Source organism: Peromyscus leucopus, chromosome 17 (genome assembly GCF_004664715.2).
Source record: "Peromyscus leucopus breed LL Stock chromosome 17, UCI_PerLeu_2.1, whole genome shotgun sequence".
In the NCBI taxonomy this organism is placed as follows: Eukaryota; Metazoa; Chordata; class Mammalia; order Rodentia; family Cricetidae; genus Peromyscus; species Peromyscus leucopus.
Genome location: NC_051077.1, coordinates 35875303 through 35887655, shown reverse-complemented (window position 1 = coordinate 35887655; position 12353 = coordinate 35875303).

The window sequence follows — 12353 nt, the reverse complement described above, 5'->3', positions numbered from 1 at the left end:
GTTGTTAGTTTTGAAGTTTTCCATCCTGGTGAATCACTTGGACCTAATGAAAAGTTATTAACTATTTCAGAAAAAAGTTTTCAACAAATGTATTTTTTCTCAAGGTAGCTCTGAGAAAAATGGCCATTAGAAAAGGCCTTCAAACTATGGCAACAATTAAAATAACTTTTCAGAATTCTTGGGCTGGTGAGAAATGGTGAGAGACCATATTCTGCTGTAGACCTTTGTAGTAGTAAAGGAAAGAAAATACCCAGAAATACATTTAGAAAATCTATTGGAACTAAGAAGTCGATTTACTCATTGTTCTCACCCTTGGTAACAAGACAAATGCAGCCAAATCTTAGTAGATAGGGATGGAGCCACAGCCTCAGTGATTATGGAAACCCTAGCGCCAAGGCTATCAGCTTGCCAAGCAAGGAGGTGGGAGGGTTTCCTACATTTCTGAAATCACATGGCTTGAAATCTCGGCTCCTTCAGTGCCATTAAAACTAACTGTTTTACTTTCTAATTTTCGGTTAACTCCATTGTGCAACAGAAGCAATAGTATCTGTCTTGCAATTATATTGTAAAGATTAAGTGAGGTGATGGGAATGATACACATTATTAGGATTGTTGCTGCTAGCAGCGTTAACGGCTAGGAAATCACCCTATACCATTTTTGTTTGAGAACTGAGTGTGAGTGAAAGACATACCACACAGAAAGGAGCAATTAATTCTATAAGTGAATTTCCAGGCCCTGGGAATCTTAATTTCTTGAAAGTGACTCAAATTCAGAAAAACTGGAGAGGTACGGGCACAATGAAATGGGATTGAGGCGATGGCAATGTCTTTTTCCCTCTGAGCAACTAAGGCGGGATCATGTGGAAAGCAGAAGAAAACAGATTTAAAAAAATTTAATATTTCATTCATTCATTTATTTTCACATCCCAGCTGCGGCCTCCCCCACATTCTCCCATCCTAGTCCCTCTCCCACTGCCCCCTCTTACCCCACAATCTCCTCCTCCAGGAAAGGGCAGATTTCCCAGGAGTATCAATGAAACATGGCATATCAAGTTGCACTAAGAGTAAGCACCTCCCCATGTATTAAGGCTGGGCAAGGTAACCCAGCGTGAGAAATAGGACCCCAAAAGCCAGTAAAAGAGTCAGAAACAACCCACTGTTAGGAGTTTCATAAGAGGACCAAGCTACACAAGTTACAGCAGTTTGAAAAGTGGAAGTTTTAAACTTTGGTCTCAGAGCATTCCTATTAACATCGTGGTGAGAGATCATTTGCATGACATTATCTTATCCACAGGAGTAAAACGCAAACATTCAAAAGATGTGTAACTCTAGGCTATTCAGATTAGTTCTTGGGTCACATAACACGCTATCACTGTAGATGGATGACCCATCATAGAATTTGGCCCTTGTTCATTCATGCTCACTCTTGGGCATGTGCTGTACCATTCACTTCTGCAGTTTGTTCAGATTACCTGTGATTGGTGTTGGTGAGAACTCTTTTCAAAGCACCCAGGATTAAAGTGAAATCCTACCCCTACTAGATAACCTCCACTAGAGATGAAGGATCAAGTGGAACACTGTGATCCACCCTTTCTCTGATATCCAGCTGGGCCTCTTTAGATACAGTGATTTCCAAGCATTTCCTTTCTACCTGAATCAGGAAAAAGTACAGTGGAATGTAAATAATGTATACTGTATTTAGAAAAACAACGTAAATACTTTATAGACTGTTCAGTAAATAATGTATATACTTAGAAAAACAATATCAATATTTCATGGACTACTGGGCAACTGTTAAGGTTCAGATTAAACCTCTGGGTTTAGGAAACACTATGTTTATCAAAACTCAATTTCTTCTACCCAATAGAATTCTGCAAGGTTCTGGATAAATTGCCATATATAAACTCTGCATGCATGATGCAGTCTCTGTATTAACTGTACATTATGTTTTCTAGCCACTGCACTGAAATTCTATGTTCTTCAAAGTTTGAGTGATATTTTATTGTTACAAAATATACAGAACAGCTTTTGTCAAACCATTGCCTACCTTGCCAATCACATTATGAATTGATAATATATTCTTGACCCATTAGGATTACAAATGCATGCATGTGTTTCTAATAATAATGTTGCTTGTTCTTAAACTTGGATTCCATTGTAGAAATCACTTTTATTCTTTCCCCTCTCAAACTTGTACAATTTTCTTTTATTTTATTGAAAACAGTATTTTTCATTCAATCTATTTTGATTATAGTTTTCCTCCCCCCTCCTCCTCCTAATCTCCCCACATCAGCATCCATATTCTGTCTTTTGAAAGAAAACAAATAGGCATCTCTCTTTATCTGTGTAGGTTACTTAAGATATATGTATATTTATATGCATATATATCTTAAGCAACCTATATATGTGTGTGTGTGTGTGTGTACATGTGTGTGTGTGTATGCGTGTGGAGAGGGAGAGAGAGAGAGAGAGAGAGAGAGAGAGGGTTTTCTTTTTGGTTTCTTTAAATCACAGCTGAAAATGTGTTTTCTGCGTCTCCCTTTTACTTTTCAGCACCATGGCATATCACTGCAGTTGCACATTTAATATTCAATATCTATTGTTAAAATCTCATAAAGTGCCAGTAAGTGCTCATATGTTCTAATTAATAGGCATAGTGTGAAGGCCATAACCAGCTTCACAGAGGAGAACAATGAGCTCACAGATCACAGCTGCAATCCACCAGAGGTTGGATGTGAACATTCCCTCCTCAACTGCTGAGTATTTCAAGCAGGCGGAGCAGCTGGCGAGCGAACAGAATCCACGATGCAGGAACAGTTTGTGGGAACCATGAAAAAAAAAAAAACTGTAGATGTCAAACGCATATCAAACAGTATTCTAAACCAAGTGTTTAACATTGTTTGTTTCAAAAGATATGAAACGCAAAAATGGAAATTTCTTACTACACTAATGTAGCAGTTAGAGAGACAAAAGGATAATTTACAGGGATGTTTGAATCCATAGAGTAGCATAAAGGTGTTTGAGGTGAAGGGGAAAAACTGTCTAATGAAGATAATAAATAATTTCTTCTATGGTCATATTAAATCATGTAGGTACGGTTGTACTGAAATATGGGACTGTGGTTTAGGATATGTTCTTAAGTACACATATAACTGAAACAAGATGAAAACAAAACGAAACCAAAAAAAAAAAAAAAAAGATGTGGCATCAGGGTCTTTGCAAAGGCTAACCCAGAGTGCCCTTCCTACTTTATTTGCATAACGTGAAAATTTACTCAAAGCACATACCCTTAGTCATCTAATCTTCAGGCTTGAAGATTTAACAGGTTTTACAATTGAAATTCTGACAAGTGAAAACTTTTAAAAGCATAAGTAAATGTGGACTCAGAAACAGGAGCCGTGTTGCAAGGAATCACATAATAAGGTACAGCGAAAAGAAGCCAAGGGACAGTGTGAGCAAGATTATGGATGGTATTACAAGAAAATAAGGAAATGAAAAGAAAGCAGGAGTAGAAAGAAAGATTATAGAAGGCAAAGGGTCACATAAGATTACAACTGAACCTTCATTTTCATGCACCTCTTGTTACTGCCTGGAAGTACAATGTTCTAAAATTGCTTTTTTTTTTTTTTTCCTCTGACTTTCAAGCTGTCACACACTTTGAGATGCTGTAAATGCTAAAGTTTAATCCTGGGTTTCTCTCATGCTAGAATTCATGTTCTAATTGAAGTTCTTTGGTGACAGATCAAGCTGGAGATAAAGCTAGGAATCAAAATTGTTCCGGGATGTTAAGTTTATTTTATTTTATTTTTGTGTGTGTGTTTTGTTTTGTTGTTGTAACTTTAGAATAATACATTTAGTTGTTTTTCCCAAGATAAGATACTGGTTCCACTGTTATGAAATTGGTACACTACTTCGGAGATTATGAAATATATTTATAATAATTCTAAGAAATAGGGTCATGCTAGTGCCATGTTATCTTGCAGACAATTAAGAGGCAAAGTTCTAAGAAATTTGCTAAATGTCCATACATATGAAAGACAATAGTCTTAGTCAGGACTAAACCTGCTGACTCTAGCTGAAGAATCATTTTGATAAAATTATGAAACAAGAAAGAGAATGAACAGGAAGAAGAAGTCAAAGGAAGGAGGGAATGGAATATAAGTCAGTCTCCTCATTATGTCAGGATAAAAGCTAGAGCATAACATTTATTAGGCTCCTGGGGACCTAAGTAGAGTAGAAATTAAAGAAAATACTTCAAAATCTTTTAAACATGTACAAAGTCTAATAGCTCATTTTCTAATTATTTTCTTCCAAATATTGGATGCAATAAAAAAAATCTAGATGTTACAAAGGGTTATTAATGACTAGAGGTGTTTCTTAACCCAGAAAAACAATATTTTCACAACTTAAGCAGTTTTTTACCTCCGACCCCAAGTTAAAAAACAACACATTTATTTTCTCTTTATTCATTCTTTAATGTTCAATTCACTTTTGCTTTCTTAAACCAAGAGCAAAATATACAGGAGCCCAATGTAGTGCTTTATAATTTATAATAGTTTATTTTATTTAAATTCTTAAAATGGGGACAATAGAAACATTTCTATTCATGGTTTCTGTTCATCAACAGAAGCGAGAGTGAAGAATTCTCACACTACCAGTGCATGCCTACCCTAAAGTAGATCCACCAAGACTCACGGACATGTTTTCTTTTCCCAAATTATTTAGTTTTTCCACATTTAAACTAAAAATAGTATATGTAACCCAGAAAATATGTACATCTATGAAGAACTGGCAATTGTTTCATGTGTATACAAATACATCATGATATTTACTAAATTTTTATGTCACATTATGAAATATCTCTAGTTCAGTTATTAGAATTTTTAGTTTTTAGTTGAAATATGTTTTAAAAGGTGCTCCTGATTTTGAGAGAAAAAAAAATATTTTTTTTTTTTTTTACTTCAGGGATCTCTGATGAAATCAGAAGAAATGTGTAAAATCTCTGCTATCTGCTTCTACTTATGCAAGTCATTGCAAACAACTGATCATTATTTAAATATTCCACAAATATTTCTCAATAGTAACCAGAATCATTAAATCTAAGTCCACATCCTTATCATTGTCTCTTTAATACAAAGTAAGACAATGCGGAAAAGTTCTCTAAACTTAAATATGCATCATCTTCGACTGCAACTAACTACATAGCTCTGCATTTGTCTGTTAACTTGTCTGATAATTCATCCAGTCTTTGTCTTACAATTTGATTGTGAAAGAATATTTAATCACGGCCGGGCGGTGGTGGCGCACGCCTTTAATCCCAGCACTCGGGAGGCAGAGCCAGGAGGATCTCTGTGAGTTCGAGGCCAGCCTGGGCTACCACGTGAGTTCCAGGAAAGGCGCAAAGCTACACAGAGAAACCCTGTCTCGAAAAACCAAAAAAAAAAAAAAAAAAAAAAGAATATTTAATCACTCCCTGCAGGAAAAGGGTATTTTAGGATATATTAGCTACAGAACTCTCTCCCTTACTGCCTTCAGAAGCTGGAATTCCTTCCTGTTTTCAGATTAGTACTGCAGAAGAACTATTTACCAGCTTTTGGTTGCTGACTCATTAAGTTAGCTATCTGCCTTCCTTCCTTCCTTCCTTCCTTCCTTCCTTCCTTCCCTCTCTCCCTCTCTCCCTCCTTCTCTCCCTTCCTTCCTTTCTTCCCTACTTCTTTACTTCCTTCATGCATTTTATGCTTCTGGTTCCTGTTCATGGATATTTTGTATTAAATGTAAAAATACTCAATGATATACCCATGCCAGAAAAAAAGTGCTAAGGATACCTTCCAGTCAACAGCAGGTACTCCACACATGTAGGGCAATATTGGAGTCCAACAGTCAGAATGTGCTTTTCTTTAAGATTCTAAATTCTTCCTCAGTCTCTTCCCATCTCCTCCTTTTTTCTTTCCTTTTCTCTGGTGTATGTTGTCTATAGGCTCACATGCTTATGGAGGCCATATGTCAAGTTCAGATCCCATTCTTCAGGAACCACATTCCCTGTATTTTTAGCCATCGGCTCATTTTCATGGCACTCACAGAGTAGTCTAGTCTAACAGGGCAAATGATTATTCTTCTTTAACCTGGGTGCCGTGGGTCAGATTCACATCTTCCTTCTTCTCTGCCAAGCATTTTAAAACTGAGTCAAAGCTCCAGCCAAGACTCTGATTTCTAAGTGGTTCTAATCAATGGTGTCTAAGCCCTAGTTAAGTGTTCTGGAGCTGTTTTATTAATTCTGGCTAGTATTTGGGACAATGGAGAGGAAAAAGTACTATAATTCCTCATGCATGAGGAACTTCTGAATAGCACCTATATTCTGTTTAGCTGCATAATCCAGCTGTACATGCACCATAGCTGGATATACATACATGTGAGTGTCAACATCTCTACATACGTAGTAATCTCCCATAGCAGAAGCTTGTTTGATAATAAATATGTGTTCTTTAAATGCTATTTTCTTATTTGGGTGGTGTTCTATTAATAGCTTCAAGTTCTTATTTATGTAATCTTGGCAGTTGCATTATCTGTATCATGATTCTGTTTTATTAAGCATCTAGTAAGGCTTCTATAAATGAGACATTTTATGTGTTGTAAGAAAATATGTATAAAAATCTATTTTGCAAACTAGTTATGAATGTAAAAGTTTGGCAAATATCTCTGTTTTCTTGGGTGACAATATAAATATTTATTTGTACAGATTTTATAAGTGAATCTATAGTATTCTGCCTCACAATACACAGCCAACAAATGAGGAAGTTAGGAAGCAGATTTCATTCTTGCACTTCATTGCCTCCTAACTCCACTTTGGAACCAAGAAGGTCAGTCAAGGACTCCATAATAAGAAGTTAAGGATGAAGGGGGAACAGAGACATCACTGAAAGAGAAAACCGTGGAATGATATGCATCACTAGAATACATACGGGAAAAGGTGGATAATACTGAAGGAGAATCAAGTTCACCGTACAGTGTACTGAGTCGTGTTCTCAGAACAGGGCATTTGTGGAATGAATTTCTAAATTATTACTTTAAAGCCACCAAGAGAACAGGGAGTTTTTATCTTTTGACATTTTTTTTAGTTGTGTCTTGTTTTGTGGGTCTGTGTACAGGAGAGCAGGCAGAGGGAAGGTGCCCGACAAGCCCCTGGCACTAGAGATAGAGGTGATTGTGAAGCTCCACCACAGGGGTAGTGAGCTCTCTCAGCTGCTGACCACTTCTCAGGTCTCAGGAAAGGTATTTCTGGAAGAGAACCATGCTGAAATGCAAAGCACTTTGTAAACACTCACTCATCTCTACAGTTAGTAACCTCTCTCACATCATCGTCCAATTGTTCTTTTAAGAATTGCTTCTTATCTCTTGAACCTTTATAACTTGTTTAATATGTATACATAATGTAGGCATTTGGTCCTTTAATATTCCTATCTTCCTGATGAGGAAAACAAGTACAGCAATTTTGAGTGGTACACACAGTGTGTAAACTAACACTTCGATGCCTAAGAACTTGAAGTCACCTCAGGGCACTCTTTTTTTTAATTATTATTTTTTATTTTTTACTTTTATTATTAAGAAATTTTTTATTCGTTTTACATACCAACCATGGATTCCCCCTCTTCTCCCTCCTTCAGTCCCCCAGCCTTCCTCCCCAAACTACTCCCCATTTCTACCTCCTCCAAGGAGAAGTCTCCAATGGGAAGTCAGCAGAGCCTGGTATATTCAGTTGAGGCAGGTCCAAGCCCCTCCCCCTGCAACAAGGCTGCACAAGCTGTCCCACATAGATAGCGGGCTCCAAAGCCTGCTCCTGCACCAGGGACAGATCCCAATCCCACTGCCTGGGGCTCCTCTAAACAGTTCAATCAACTGCCTTGCCTATCCAGAGGGCCTAGTACAGTCCCATGAGGATTCCACATCTATTGGTCCACAGTTCATGTGTTTCCACTAGTTTGGCTGGCCTTCTATAGGGCATTCTTAACTATTTACTAACTGCGACTTTTCAAATTTTATTATTGTCATTACTATTGTAAAACTTAGCATCAGTTGCTTTACTCTTCAATACTACAGCTCAGATAATAAATCGCCAGGTTTCAGCAATGAACATGTGACATATATAATGAAAATTAAATATTTTAATGATTAGAAAAATTTTGCTAGAAGTCATTGGTGGCTTGCTTTGGTTACTCATGGTTTTGGTTTGGGAGAAAGACAAACAGCAAAATCAGAAATGAAATCTTTTTTCAAAAAGTATAGTGTGGGGTATGTGAACATGCATGGATTAGTTTTAAGCTTTTGGCTTTCCTCATGAGAAATAAAGGATTTGGTTATAGGGGAGCATTTTTCAGAGCCATTGCATTCAGTGGTATTACATAAATGAATATTTTTATATATAAATTGGAGATCGCCCCAAAGCAGTACACACTATTGATTCACCACCAGCTAGAGAAGCAGTTAGGCCATCAGGGGTCTTCCTTCGCAAGTCCCTTTCATGTAATGAAATTTACAGTGAGAAAGTCAAGAATCCAGAAAGAAATCTGGGTACTGTGGCCAAGGGGGAAAAGACTCAGTTCAAACTGCATGCTAATTCTGCTGAGTCGACTACTGAAGTGGTAATAAGGCAGAGGCATGGCCGCTGGCCTTCACATTTGTGCCTCTCAGTCTGGAAGTTCCCACTCATCAAGGACAGCATTGAGCAAAGCTCTGTATGAGCACTGTCCTCTCTAACTGAATTAGGACGTTTATAAACTCTGAGTACTAGCAGAGAAATGTGGGAATGTCTTTGTGCTAAATGTCTTTGCTGTATTTTTTTAAGGTTACTTCTCTGAACATCATTTGTTTTTTATGCAATTATCCTGAAGCCTTGGGTCCCTAAATTATATTTTTGCCATGGGGGAGGGGTGGGCGGGAAGGGTAGAAAGGCCCAAAACCATCTGGGTGTAATTTTAGGAGTGATGCTTTGGAAGAAAAGCAATAGAAAGTCAATGATTCCTGCACATAACAGAAGTGGAAAGACAAGCTAAATCCTCCTCTTAATATCGTTTGAAATAAGAACTTGATTCACCTTTCAATATATGAATTCTTATTATAAAACAGCATGAAATATATAATGATCCTAAGAATACAGATTTTTAGCTTAAACTATATATTTAATTTTGATGGATCCAAGTCACCAGTTTAAAATTCTGTAATGAGAACATCTGAAGTTACAACATTGATTTAATGTAGCTATTCCATGCAAAAACTTGTGGCAGATCAAAGACAGAAACATTTTATTCCTTATTTTTTCCATACAATAACTTGGTGGAGCCATCTAGGTTTAAGTTCAGGTCTAATGAGTTTTGGAGCATTCCCTGATTTCTGTCCTGTATCTCATTGTTTTCTGTATTTGTAGGGAGCCATTTTGATTCTGTAGAAGACTTCTTAACGCGCAGCTTTTGAGCATAGTTTTACACAGCTATGTAGAACTCAAGCTCTCTGCTGTTTCCTACTAATGGGTTTCTTGCATATTTCTGTCTCTGAATGATACTTGTGTATTAGGATTTTACACTTACATTGTTTTACTTCCTATGGATATCTGCAAAAACACTGCATATTCAAATTACATTACGCACCTGAGATAATATCATATGAAATTTGAGCAATAGGGCTTTTTTGTTGTTAATTTTATTCTATTCAACTGGCTTATTGTATATACAAAAAGAGGATTAAGAAACCTACAGATTCATTTAGCTAACTTATAGATCTGTATTAACCTTGTGGTTCCTTTCTTGCTTAGGAAATATTTATTGTTAGGTCGTGGGGAAGCAGCAGTTTAAAAATTGGCTAAAGAACAAAGCCATAAACCCTCAAAAATCCAACATTTCTTCACCCAGGACAGTGCTGGAGGGAAATAGAGTTTCTAAACTCTAGAAGGCTGGCAGTCAGTGAGAATGTTACCACGTCCAAGAGATGAACATGAAAGCTGATGATTGACTTCCAGGTTCCCTCCAGTGCCACAGCCCCAAGAAATCCTTTGCGCAGTCTATAAAACATGCAAAGTGTATAAATGAAAGACTTTATACCCTAAGGTTATCTCAGTGCTTAAAAACACAAATCATAGAAAGCAATAGTCTTTGGGGAATGGATAAGATACAGGGAGAAGGGATAAAAGAGCTGATAAGAACAAAGGAGTAGAAATAAAGAAAACCAGGGCAAGCTTAATCTAAAGGGAAAGGACTAAGTAGGTTCAATGACAACAGTGGTATAGTAGGAAGCAGAAAACAAACACTTTAACAAGTTTTTCTAAATTTCTAAACACAGGAGAAGCAGTGGAAAGGGGTAATGTCCTCTGAACAACTACCAGCATCTCTCGCAGCTGCCATTCCCTGTTTAATCTTTAAAATACAACAGCATAGTCACTTGAAAACACATAACCATTGTATTTTAACGTGGGTGAAATATTAGCTTGCTATTTATCTAAGTACTGAGTGTATGCGCATCCATCCTAAACCACATATCCAGATTATTTTAGTTTCAAAAACAATTAGAGATAATTTGATTGAGTTTTTTAATTATCCAAATGATCTCACAGAAACAGAACACTTGGAGACTTTGCAGAAGAATTCATATGTTTGTAGTGGAAGAAATAATAAAGAACCTCAACCTTGCCCCCATCTCTCTCTCTCTCCTCTCTCTCTCTCTCTCTCTCATATATCTCTCTCTCTCTCTCTATATATATATATATATATATATATATATTCAGTCTTCCAAGATTTGATGCCAAGGTATTTAAATTAACACATACTCTTGAAATATAGGGAAGAAACAACTGTAAAAACAAATGAACAATTAGAAATTCAAAATGCAGTCAATACTTACATTATGTACAGACCATGGTAGTCAACACAACTTCTTAATAATGTTTCTTTATACACCATATACAATTTTATATGGTAATTCATGTTTAATGTGAGAATTCAGTGAAGCAAAGTTATACAGAACATCTGAGAGCCTCCAGTCTCATTTCATTTTTCCATAACACAATTTCGTACTTCTTCATGAACTAAAGGATAAAGGAAAGGAAGTCTGTCCCTAAATGAGGAATTTGCATTCTACCCCAAAGTTGGAGCACAGAATAAATGGTAACTTATTTTCTATGTTTAAAAGTAAGTTCAAAGTCTAGTTTGTACATAATGAAATTCATTCTTTTTAATGATTTATTTTTTTTAATTTATGGGTAGCTGTCTGTGTCATTGTTACTTGTATGTGTATATGAGGACAGAAGCCTGTGGAGGCCAAAAGAGTTTGTCAGCCATGCAGTCTGGGTACTGGGAACCTGGTAATAACACTCATGTCTTCCACAAGAAGATAAAGTGTGCTTGAATGTCAAGTCATCTATTCAGCCCCTAAGTTCGTAATCTCAATGCTTATAATTTAATGAATTTTATCAAAGACATACATCTTAAAACAATGAACATGATCACTTTGGGATCAGCCACATTCCTCTCCAGAGGTTTACTCCTAACTTTTACAGTCTTTCCTCCCACTGTCAGCCCTACTCACAGTAAGGCCAGTATCTTTCTGACTCTATAGTTTTCTGTTTTACAGAAAGCCAAACTAATAGAATTGTGTAGTATGTAGTCTTTTGTTCTTTTGTTTCTGATTTCTTTTACTTAGCAGAGTGCTCTTAAGATTCATCCATATGGTTGCTTTACTTCCTCATTCTTTTATTTTTATTATTGTGAAACAGCTTTGTGTTGTAGAAATATACTACCATTTACTGTCCATTCACTAAGTGACATGTTTTTCTCAGTTTTAAAGTATTATAAATGAAGTTGTCACTAGCCTTCACATGTATCTTTGTTTAGAGTTTGGCAATCTTTGATGCAGAAACAAAACAAAAACAAAAAGTAAAGCTTAAGAAATACTGAATATTATGCAGGAAATTACTTGAAAGAATCAAAAAAGGCATCTATCTTTCAGTATGGAGCCATATTCCTTATTAATGTGGTCTGGACTATTCTTACTGTCTTTATATTTAACCATATACAGGGATCTACCAGTTTTTTAAAAAATGAGAAAGAAAATAACAGACCCGAGGAACTTAAGGGGTAATGTGTCTCTCCCAAACCCTTGATATCAGACCGCTGGTATCTACAATTGAGAACCAATAAATTGTTCTTATTTTGAGGAAATCAGTTTGTGGGTTTTTGCTCTAAGAGATTAATATATTACCAAATAACAAGATTGATATCAAAGGTTTGAAAGGAACATTCAACCATCTCTGTTTATATAAGTGATCAAATTAGTGGCTGTCACCACAGATACGGTGTAATGACATCACTTAA